We start from the raw sequence: 12,821 nt of genomic DNA on the forward strand, positions 1-12,821 counted from the left end.
TGACACTCTGTACCCCTAGCTTCATATCCTCTTTGTATCCCCTCTCCCCCAATGCCATATCCCTTTTCCCCAGTGCCATCTTCTCCCCTGCAGCACCATCTCCTGTGTGCCCAGTTTCCTCTCCCCAGTGCCATCTACTGTATCCTCAACTCCCTTTTATCTATGTCGATCTGGCTACATTCCACTCTGTCTCTGGCAACACTTATCTTACCTGTCTTCTGCCTGTTCTCCTCTTCGCAACTCTCTTTTTCCCCTCAGTGGCATGGAACAGGGAGGCATCATGATGTCATGCATGTCTACCAAAAAATAAATATTTATTGAGCTGGCCGGCTGCTTGGGAGAAAGAACTTCACCTTCATGTCTGTGCCCTGTCAATAGTGCAGCAGAACAGGCAGCAGTCAGTACATTAACACACTTTCTGGTGGTTGGCCTGGGGGAAGATGCCATGGAACTAGATTTGACATTGTCTGCAGGTGCCAGTGGCAGGCTCAAGGCATTGATTATTGGACCGGAATGGGGGGCATCTAGCACCCTGCCCCTTCGGCTCAGCCCACCCATACCAACATCACTATCCCCTATCTTACTGCACAACCATGTCACCATGCACCTAATGCTAATTTACTGTACCCCACATCACCAGCTCCTTCTTATTGTACCCCCATGTCACATGCAACCAGCCTTACTGTGCCTACATCACCATCCCCATTTACTGCACCCTCATGTTATCATGCACCATCTTAATGTACCCACATGACTAACTCCATCATACTCTACGCACATCACCATGAACCCATACATAATGCATCTCCATTTCACCATGCACCCTGCCATACTGCACTTCATGTCACCCGGCACTCAGCCTACTATACTCCCATGTCACCCTGGCTTACTGCATCTCCATGTCCTCCTGCACCCAACCTTACAAAACCCCATGTCATCCAGCAACCAGTGTACTACACCTCCATGTTACCCTACCTCTACTACACCTCCCTGTTAGTCTTAACCCATCCTACTGCACCCCCATGTCACTCTGTATTCAACCTATACCTACAAAGCTGAACAAAATGTGCCTATATAGAGCTGTTATTTGACATAAAGGGTGTTATATGCCACCCACCTTAAAAAATTAACTAACTCTTGTATATAAAATATTAATTAATTAATATAAAAATAGATATGAGGTAAAAATCAATTAAATAAGTATATATTTAAAACGTTATTGCTATAATAAAATCATAAAATCTACTTAATGTATGTAAAATTAATGAGTTTATATATATATATATATATATATATATATATATACACTATATGGACAAAAGTATTTGGACACCTGACTGTAATGGACATTGTGTTCAAATACATATACTTTAACATGGAATTGGCTCCCCTTTTGCAGCTATAACAGCTTACACTCTTCTTGGGAGGCTTTCCACAAGATAGTTTGAGGGTTTCTGTAGGAATTTGTGCCCATTCATTCTGTAGAGCATTTATGAGGTCAGGCACTGATGTTGGACGAGAAGGCCTGGCTCGCAATTTTTATTCCAGTTCATCCCAAACTGTTGCCACAAAGTTGGAAGTGTACTATTCAGGTCCGGATTAAGGGGGGGGGCGACAGGGTTGGTCGTTCCTGGGCCCCCACACACAGAGGGCCCCCACACTACTGCATGCAGAAGCACATTCAGTGCTGCTGCATCAGCTTGGGGCAGGGCGGTAGTGTGGATGGCACATAAGTGCCGTCCGCACTACACAGCACAAACACACAGCCGCCGGCGCTGGCAGCTGTGTGTTTGTTTTAGCAGCCAATGAGAGTCAGACAGACTCTCATCAGCTGCTGCGCTGTGGCCTACTGCCGGAGCCTCAGTCTTCCGACTCCCGCAGTGGCTGATGGGAGAGACGTCGATGTCTCCCCCATCATGCAGAGCGGGCCGGCCCTGGAGGACGACGGATGGAGGAGCAGATGCCGGAACGGGGATTAAGGTAAGTGGAGATTTTTTTTTTCCTGTGCATGTGTGTGTCTTGCCAGCGGGGGGGGGGACTACTACTACTACTAAGGGCACTGCTGGGGGGGGGGAATGGACTACTCCTAAGGGCACTGCTGGGGGGGAACAGACTACTACTAGGGGCACTGCTGGGGAGGGAACAGACTACTCCAAAGGGCACTGCTGGGGGTACTACTAGGGGCACTGCAAGGGATACTAATAGGTGCACTGCACACTCCTGGGACCACTACTGGGGGACACTGCATAGAGGGGGTTACTACTAGGGGCTCTGCTGGGGATACTACTGGGAGCACTGCACACTGCTGGAACCACTACTGGGGGACACTGCATAGAGGGGGGTACTACTAGGGGCGCTGCTAGGGATACTACTGGGGGCACTGCACACTGCTGGGACCACTACTGGGGGACACAGCATAGAGGGGGGATCTCTACTAGGGGTTCTACTGGGGGAACTACTATTGTGTGGGGACTGCTACTGGGGGCATGGCTGGGCTGGGCTCTGTGTGGCTTGAAGGGGGCCCCCACAACTTAGTTGCCCTGGGGCCCCCACAAGTCTTAATCCAGCCCTGGTAGCATTGTCCAAAATGTTTTGGTATGCTGAAGCATTAAAATTGCCCTTCACTGGAGATAAGAGGGCCTAGCCCAATACAGCCCCATACCAGTATCCCTCCTCCACCAAACTTCATAGTTGGCACAATGCATTCAGGCAGGTAACATTTTCCCGGCATCCACCAAACCCAGGCTCGCCCATCTGACTGACAAACAGAGAAGCATGATTTGTAACACCACAGAACATGTTTCCAATGCTCCGCAGTCCAGTGTCAGTGTGCTTTATACTACTCCATCCGACACTTGGCATTGGACTTGGTGATGTTTGCATGCAGCTGCTCAGCCATGGAAACCCATTTCATTAAGCTCCTGCTGCACAGTTTTTGTGCTTACATTATTCCCAGTGGAAGTTTGAAACTCTTCAGCTATGGAAGCAGTAGAGCGTTGGCGACTTTTACGCACCATGGCCCTCATTCAGAGCCGTACGCTCTGAGCAGAGCGCATGCTCTGAATGAGGGCCGGCCTCCATGAAAATGGAGCGTCCTCCTGGACGCTCGTATAGCTGTGGGTCACCACCCACAGGCTATACGAGCGTGCATTTTGATGGCCGCGATGGTCGTGACCATCGCGACCATCGAAACTGCGAGCCAGAGCCTGCGGTTGAGGTTTTCAACCGCAAGCTCCGGAGTGATTTTGGCTCTATCAGAGCCAAAATCACTCCCACTGACATCACTAGTGATATCAGTGGGCCGGCTTCTGACGGGAGGCGTTCCCGTGGGAACGCCCCCGTCAGGGTGGCACGCCCCGGCACGCCTACCAAAGGGGGCGTGCTGTCAATCAACATCGACAGCACGCCCCCTTTGATCAGACACAACGAGCGAAGGACTTTCCTTCGCTCGTCGCGTCTGGCGCATGCGCACGACGGAGGTCCCTCCGTCGTGCGCATGCTCAGTCCAGAACATTGACCCACTTGCGAGTGGACAGCCGCTCGCGAGTGGGTCTGAATCAGGCCCCATGCCTCTTAGAAGTCATTGACCCCGTTCTGTGATTTGACGTGGTCTTTCACTTTGTGGCTGAATTGCTGTTGTTTCTAAATGCTTCCACTTTCTAATAATATCACTTATTGTTGACAGTGAAATATCCAGCAGGGATGAAATTTCACAAACTGTGTTACTGCAAAGGTGGAATCCTATCACAGTACCATGTGTAAAGTCACTGAGCTCTTCAGAATGACCCATTTTGTATCACAAATGTTTGCAAAGGGAGATTGCATGGCTAGGTGCTTGATTTTATGCACTTGTGGCAACGGGTCTGAAAAAAACACCTGACTTCAATTATTAACAGGTGTGGCCAAATACTTTTGTACATATAGTGTGTATATATGTTATTATGGTATATCTTATATAATTAATATATTGTACCGTATGTGTTACCCCCATTAGAAGCTCTCAACAGGCACAGTATGCCCCCAGTGTAAATATTTACATTATACTATATTACAAGAAGGTGGGCAGTGGGGCACAAGCTGTTTCTAGAACAAAATAGAAGCTTCAGCTTGAGACAGGAGCACGAGAACTAGGGAAGAAAGCAGGGGCTCTCATGTTCACTGTTAGAGGGTAGAAATAAAGCAGCTACAGTGCTGCTAGGTAGATTCCTGATACCCCCTCCAGCACATACTCCATGTCTTACCTGCTCCAAAAGGTGAATTGCGGCAGTGCAGTGACAGAGTGCATACAGCCAATGAGGGCTTCCCTATACCGCTGGTGCTAGGAGGGTTCTGATGCAGATAATAGAACAGAAGCTCCCTGCATTAGCAGCTAGCCTCTACAGAGCCTGTCAGCAGCAGTGCCCCTGATGAAGCGGTATGAAGAGAGCAGAGTCATAAGGTGCCTACACACTTAGCGATATTTTACACGATTTGCCCGATTCCGATGCATCGTGACAACAAATCGTGTAAAATATGTCCTAATCGTGAGTGTCTACACACAATCACAATGCCGATGTGCGTACCCGCTAGTCGTACATAGCATCTTCAGATCTGCCGTGCTGTAGGGCAGATTTGCCGATCTCAGTCACGATGCACTGGAATAGTTAGGGGCATGATAGATTGTTTGTCACATACATAGATCATTTGTCACATCGATACAGGACCACCATAATAAAAAATGAAAATAACATATAACATCAATGTTAAGAATAATAATAAAAATAAAATGTGTACACACATATATATATATATATATATATATATATATATATAGATAGCATAAGAAGATAAATGAGCACTCTCAAATGCAAAAATTGGAAACATTTATTTCAGCTCACATGTTCATAAGTCCAAAGTCTAGTTGACGTTTCGGTCCCTCCGGACCTTTGTCGAGACACACCATCAAAACAGCATAGCCACCATAGAACGAGATAACCCCATAGCCACACAGGACCAGCCTAATATACCTGGTTTACCAACTCAAAGGAGGGCATGTCAGCTGGCCATAGGTGGCTGTTAAATTACAGTGAATAAATATGCATATACATTATCCATATGACACATATATTGAGAACCAGTGAATCTTAAAACAAAAACACACAAACAAATACTAGTGAAAAATATATATATACTAATGAAAAAACATTACCAAACCAATACCGTCTAAAACATAGACAAATCAATTTTTAACCACATATATAATTGTGCATCATATAGCTAATGGGTGCTGCTAAAAAAAACAGCTTCACATAGTCATCAAGAATGGCATAGATTTATCCAATCTTGCCATGCTAAAATTACATTGCCAGCCCCTAGTTTCACAAACCCAGATTTGAGCAAAAGGAAAAAACAAGAGAAAAAACAAAAAAATGCCAGAGCAGAACTGCCTATCGAACTTATCTCAAAAAACAATTATAGGGTAGATATTCATTTAATCTGCGTGGCGCCACAGTGTCCAGGTGAAAAATCCACCGCGCTTCGCATTTCTTCAGTGACAACTCCCCCTCACCACCACGTAATGATTTAGGAACAGTATCTATCAACATACACCTTAATGTGGAGATAGGATGTTTATGCTCCAAAAAATGCTTCGCTACCAGTTTATCGATGCTGAGAGTCTGTAATACGGAGTGTATTGACGAACGGTGGCTTGCCATTCTTTCTCGGAATGGTCTAATTATCATCTCTATATAGTATAGCCCACATGGGCATGTTAAGAGATAAATCATATAGTCCTTGGTGCACAATAACTTATGTCTAATTCTAATCCTCTTACCACTATGCGGGTGCAGAAAGTGCATACCTACAAGCATTGATCTGCAAGTTATGCAGTTGGGACATTTAAAACAGTCCAATTATTACCCATAAGCCATGATGTCTACTGTGTACTGGTTTGTCTCGTTGGGTGTAATAGCAATTGACGCAGGCTAGGTCCCCTGCGAAAGGCCATCAATGGTGGTTTCTTACTGATGCCTTTAAACTCTGTGTCTGAGACAATAATGTTCCAATGCTTACGGACTGCCTTCATGCTGCAATGTGATGATAGATCAAATGTTGAGGTGTAGATCATGCGTGTAGGATCCAACGGGCTTTGCTTGGTGGTCTGTGCATGCCTGGATCTGGACTTTGCCAAACATCTGTTAACTGTATTATTATTATTATTAGCCTTTATTTATATGGCACCACAAGGGTTCCACAGCGCCTCAGAAAGTACATTAAGACATGAGCGAACTCGTAAAACAGCGACTTACAGTACAAGACAATACAGAATAAGAACATGGTTTATAAACATTGCTGCAGCGAACATAGCACTCAAAAAAGCAGTAGGGCATCATGTACCAAGTGTTAAGTGCCCTTGTGGATAGTTTTGAGTAGATGATCATATGAGTGAGGGAAGGAAAAGCACATAAGGGAAGAGGGCCCTGCTCGTGAGATCTTACATTATATAGGGGGGGGGACAGACAGGGGAGATACAGATAGGGTAGACAGTCAGGAAGAAGCATGTGAGCAGCAGGTTAGGATGAGAGCTGGAAGACTTTGAAGTAGCGAGTCTTGAGAGCCCATTTGAAGATTTGTAGAGAGTCAGAGAGGGAGAGAGTACCAGAGGTAGGGAGCAGCATGGGTGAGATCTTGGAGGCAGGAGTGGAAGGTAATGATCAATAGGCAAGAGAGGTGGGATGCATTTGTAGGAAAGGGAGGGAGATTAGTGTGATGTAAATGAAGGTGTGGTGAAGTAAGAGGGAGAGGGAGGTGGGTGCTCAGCTTAGTGGTTGGGTAGTAGGACCATTGTGGGGGAGAAAAGAATAAAAGAGGAGTAAAAAGAGAGGAGAAGGAGGGAAGCAGAGGGAGGAATACAGACAGAGGAGTGGAGAGAAGGGGAGGAAGAAGTGGAGGAGACTAGGGGGGAAGGATAGAGGTGGGAACAGGGGTCAGAATAAATGATTAGGTAGGCAATTGAGTAAAGTGAGAATTTGAAGAAAACATGGTCACGGTCTGGATGAGGTAAGAACAGTGTATGTGTGAGTACGACAGTATTGAAGGTTTTTCAAAATTGCTGGTGAAAGAACACTGAGGGGAATATAAGTGTTTTGAAAATTAGTAAAAAAAAATAAGTTCAAAGTTGTGAGGCTTGGCAAAAGCAATGGTAAATCAGACCATATATGCAAGGTTTAGAGGTTACTTTGCATTGGTACAAATATTAATTTAGCTTCTTATGAAAAAAGAGGCAGCACAAATAGTAGCAAGTGAGATAATGTCTTTGCAATGATCAAACAAGGAGTTCAGTGTTGCATGTCCTGGTTATGCAGGCAGCAGGTGTTTGTTGTGAAGAGGTAGTGAACTCACACTTGATTCTCCATAGGTATTGATAGCAGTTTAGTTGTGTTTGATTAAATGTTCTCCTTCTGTTTTCCTTCATTTTATCGCCGGTGTAACTCTGAAATTTTCACTAAAATCTATTTTGCACTTGTGATTCTGCACTTAGGAGTCTGCTAACTACAGCCAAGGCTAAAACAGCCTAGTGAATGATATTTAAATAGAGATGTAGCCAAGTGTGCATGCTAATTAATGACAACCCCCCACTAGCCAGCCAATACAGACCCAGCAATAAAATGGCTTAAACAAACATGTAGCATATACCAAACATTTAGGGCTTAAGTTCAATCATGCCTGTATCTGCTGTATATCCTCTCTCCAGGAACTGTATCTGCTATATATCCTCTCTCCAGGAACCGATCACCCATTTCTCTCAATTGTGTTTCCGTACATGATGGAGTTGTGTCGTTACGTAAGACTCTCATAAATTTAGATATAGGAAGACTTTCCTATAGGGTGTTGGGATGATGGCTGGAGGAGTGCAACAGGGTGCTGTGGTCAGTAGTTTTACAGTAAGTCGAGTGTAACTGGTTGTCTTTCCAAAAAATAGTAACATCCAAAAAAGGTACTGCTTCCTTCTCAATCTAGGCTGTGAATCTAATAGGACTGTTGAGTGTGTTCAGGCTGTCAACCATTGCTAAAAATTCTAAATTAGTTCCACACCAAATGAAGAAGAGATCATCAATAAAGTGTTTGTAGTGTATAATTTTACTGCCATATGTGGGTAAAATATGTTCACGTTCATACTGACTCATATACAGATTTGCGTAGGATGGTGCAAGGTTAGACCCCATCGCCATCTCCGCAATCTGCACATAGTATTTATTACAATACATAAAGTGATTCTTTTTAAGAACACTCAGGTTTCCCTGTTTGGACCAGTCTGCTGGGATCCTGTATATGATGTTGTTAAAGTAGGAGACATAGGGCCTGATTCCGACCCTGACGCTAAGCCGCGATCGCTCGCTGCCAAAAGGGGCCAGGTATGCAAACCGTGATTGCATTGTGTGATGTAAGGATGCCCTCTATGTCTTAGAGAGCGATGACAGTGAGTGTACAGAGGTGTATAAAGATGGCCACTTTCCTTTCTTAACACATGTCATCTCCAGGAAGAGTATGATTAATCCATAACATCGAGAACCATTGTAGCTCCACGTAGCGCTTGAGGTAGACCCTACCCCACCGCAAGCACTGAAATACAACCAGATGATGTGTACAATGATGCCTCCATGCTAATTATGCACACCCTTTAAACACTGTTTAGATGCTTAGACACGCCTACGTTCGCACCACCACTCCCCCATTCACAAGCACCTTCCCCTGTTACCACCCACAAATGGCACTATCTGTCACTCAAGGTAGTGCTCAGTCTTTATGCTATGAGCACACAAATCCCAATCACAGTGACTGGCTCGCGCACGCACACTGCGATGCATAAGCATGCGCACAATTCAAACCATGGGCGGCTACGAATGAACGCTTCTTAGCATCCGGGTCTGAATCAGGCCCATTGTCCACACCAGCTGCATGCTGCATAACATTGCCTTGGATCAAGGGCACTTGTGGACATTGCAGCAGAAGTGGAGGGGCCTGATCCTCTAACATCACAGGAAGTGGTTAATCAGAAGCTGGGAATGTGGTGTGGCAGAGGATAATACTCCAGTATTTCTCATGTGATCATGTGAGTTTATTTTGTAAATGTAAAAATAGGGGCACGTTACACATTTTCAGCTGTAATAATGTACTGTAAAAAACACTGAGGAACAAAAAATATTATTTTTTTATTGCCAAGGATTTAAGATTGGTTTGAGAGTACTCGCAGGTCCTATTTTCACATTAGATCTTTGCTATAGCTGAATTGGCTCCAGTTTTCAATTAATTAAAAATGATAAAATTAAATTATTTTCTCCATTTGAATTACCTTACTAGTCTAGGCCTGCTTTACTTAACAGAATCAACTTAGTTTTGCTTATTTAAATACTACCCTCTTTCAACAATAACAAGAATTTGTTTTATTTGTGATAACATAGCTAGTAGTCACATTTGAGACAATAATACATTAAAATCTCCTCACTAATGCTGGGAAGAGGTGTGGCAGTGCACTGCTGAGCCTGCTGGGACATCCTCAGACCACAGCCACACCTCCTCCAGCATACAGAGAGGAGAAACGAAGAGGACCGAGTGACGCAGTTAGCACACCTCCTGTTCCTTTGCTTGGCCCTCTCTCTGTCCCACCACAACCAATTTCCCTCCATATGGGCTTGTTTTGTTCAGTACGTCCTCGGCATTTGTTGGGAGTTAGCACTGAATATGTGAAACAAAACATTTTTTTCCATAAAATTTAGTTCTTCTCGGAGATGGTGTACTAACAACCCTGATGTTTTTTGTTATATTTGTGGCAAATATAGTGTTGCAAAAGAAAGAGAAAATATAACTGTATTCGTAAAACAAGCATATCAGGTTTATTTTGGACATCACATAAGCCAGCAAAACAAGATTTGGGTGCCTCAGAAAGTTTGTAAAACCTGCGTGGAATCACTATTTTTGTGCTGTAAATGTGAAGGATATGAATCAATTTAAGAAACGCAAATGGGAATACCCAAGTATGAATTCTGCAAAACAACCGATACCGCATAGCGAAGATTTACCTGTACCATCATTCACTTCTTTGTGCGAAGTTGAATGTGATGATGTGTAAATGTTAATTTCATCCCGTGCAAGTGACAACACAGATGAAAGTGAGTTTGTAGAAAGTTCCTCTACTCCAAACAAATTTTCAAAAGGAACTAAACAATTTAATTAATGACTTGAATTTATCAAAAAAAGGAGCTGAGATTTTAGCATCCAGACTTCTAGAATAGCACTGTCTTGAGCCGGATGTTAATATAACATCGTATCAACATAGAGAGCTTGCCATACTGCCGTTCTTCAGCCAAGAAAACAATCTTGTGTATTGCAGCAATATTCCGGAACTTCTCCAGATGATGGGCTTGCCAGTATATTGAACAGAAGACTGGCTGCTTTTTTTGGGTAGTTCTAAAAGGAGCTTAAAATGCGTATTACTGCATAATGGGAATAAATATGTGTCGATTCCTAACGGTCATTCAACAAAACTTAAAGAACAGTATGAAAATATCAAGTTAGTCTTAGAAAAAATTGCCTATTCTCAGCATCAGTGATCTGTTTGTGTTGATTTAAAAATGATAAACTTTCTACTTGGGCAGCAAAGTGTATGCTCTAAGTATCCTTGTCACATATGCTTATGGGACAGTCGTGCAAAACAAAAGCACTGGCAGCAAACCGTATGGCCTCCAAGAGAAGTTATAACTGTAGGAGAAGCCAACATCATTCATGAGCCCTTAATTGACAGGAAAAAAAATCATACTGCCACCTCTCCATATCAAACTTGATTTCATGAAACAATTTGTACAATAATTGGACAAGTCAGACGATTATTTTATGTATATTTGTCAAACATTTCCGTCTCTTCCATGGGTAGCACAGACAGTGTAATGGTAGCATTACTGCCTCACAGCACTGAGGTCATGGGTTCGATACCAATTATGGCCCTAACTGTGTGGAGTTTGTATATTCTCCCTGTGCTTGCGTGGGTTTCCTCCGAGTGCTCTGGTTTCCTCCCACACTCCAAAAATATATTGGCAGGCAAATTGGCTTTGTGGATTTTTAAAAAATTTTAAGTATGAAAATATTTTTAGCCTAAAACAATTATTACATTTATTAATACCTTAGTGATATGATTGATGTTACATTTCATGGTGTAATGGTTATGTGCCAAAAGCTCATAATGTTAAGGTACTTATGTTATGTGAATTTTTGAAAAAAAATTTCCACAGTGGCTTGCTGACCAATTTATTTTAATCAATTCACAATATTTTTTTTAATTTATTTTGGACTCCTCAGATTCTTGTCAGCAAAAACGGGTCTGTCTGTTTGGCGAATCAGATCAGTGCGGCCCCAGTGTTTGCCCCTTTTTGCCGGCAAAATTATCTCTAAACGGTGTCCACAGAAACCCTACCTTGAGGACTGCTCCTAAAATGAAGGGGGTATTCTAACCTGGGGAACTACCCACACTTCCAAGAAGGAGCGCCCACAGTTCCCTACCTGGAAGACTGTTCCTACTACTAAAGAGGAATCCAACCTGGACATTGGCTCCAACTCCTGAGGTGGGTGAGTGAACCCTGATTTATCTATTTATATACTATGTATATCGGAGTCCTTACTAAATGGGAATCTTTGCAATTGATATGAATCAATACTATATACCACCGGATACATTATTAATTTTATTTTAATAATCTGATTTACACACCACCTTGGAGGATTCTTTATGATGACTTTCCCTAATGGATTTACCTCTGGATATTTAGAAAACATTTTGATAAATAAACTTTTTTTCAAATTTTAGCAGTATGAATGTTTATGTTGTATTTGTCCGTGACGTATACCGGTATTAGGCAATAATTCAAGTACTATATTATTGATGCAGTACTTATTCTTTATCTTAGTGAATGTTATTATTAATTAGAGATGAGAATTCGTGTTACGAGGCGAGATCCAAGTCCGGCTTGAGTTTTCCCACCGGACTCAGATCCGAAATCGAGGCAAAGTGCATCATCCTCACGGATTCTCGCGGGTTTTTTATTATGTAAAGATCGGCCCCATTTTCACTCTGGCTGTGGAGAGAGAAGCTAGCAGACGTAGTCCGTCACTGTCAGTCACTGAAGGCTGCTGCTGTGTTGTCCATAAAGGGGCTTAGGCTGCAGTATATAAAGGGGGGCTTCCTTCACTGGGTGCTGCAGCTGCTATCTCACTTGTCCTGTATATTAACAGAGGCTGTTACTGTGTTGTTGTCCTGTCCATCAGGCTAGGGCTGCATTCCACAAATTAATTAAATTAAAATACTACTAGTAGTCTTCCTGGTCGCCTACTGGGATTAAAAGCCACTCCCAGTAGCAGCAGTAGGCATAGCGCTCAAGGATTCTTCTTGGGCAAAGACTGATATGAATTAACAAAATATTTTTTGTTAATGCCTCCCCTCCCCTCCTTCCTCATAAATTTGCTTTAGAATAAAAAAATTCTATCAAATTTAATACTAATCAAATCTTCCTTTATGTGCCTTCAACTACATACATACTACAACTCTTTCAAGCCTCTTGAATAATAAAACCATTTGTTTCCTGATGTGACATGTTGGAAGGTGAACTGCTACTGCTGCTGCAATCTTTGACATGTGGTTGCTGAATGCCAAAAATGTCCAGAAATGTTTATGGCCACAGACAGCATTTCCTGCATGCCCCTTTAATGTTTAAAAAATACTCTGAACCACCAAGTTTATTTTGTAGGCAAAATATAGGACATATTGTTCACCCATGCTCTTCCTTCCTCCC

This window comes from Taudactylus pleione, unplaced genomic scaffold (genome assembly GCF_031769625.1).
Source record: "Taudactylus pleione unplaced genomic scaffold, aTauple2 ptg000599l, whole genome shotgun sequence".
Lineage (NCBI taxonomy): Eukaryota > Metazoa > Chordata > Amphibia > Anura > Myobatrachidae > Taudactylus > Taudactylus pleione.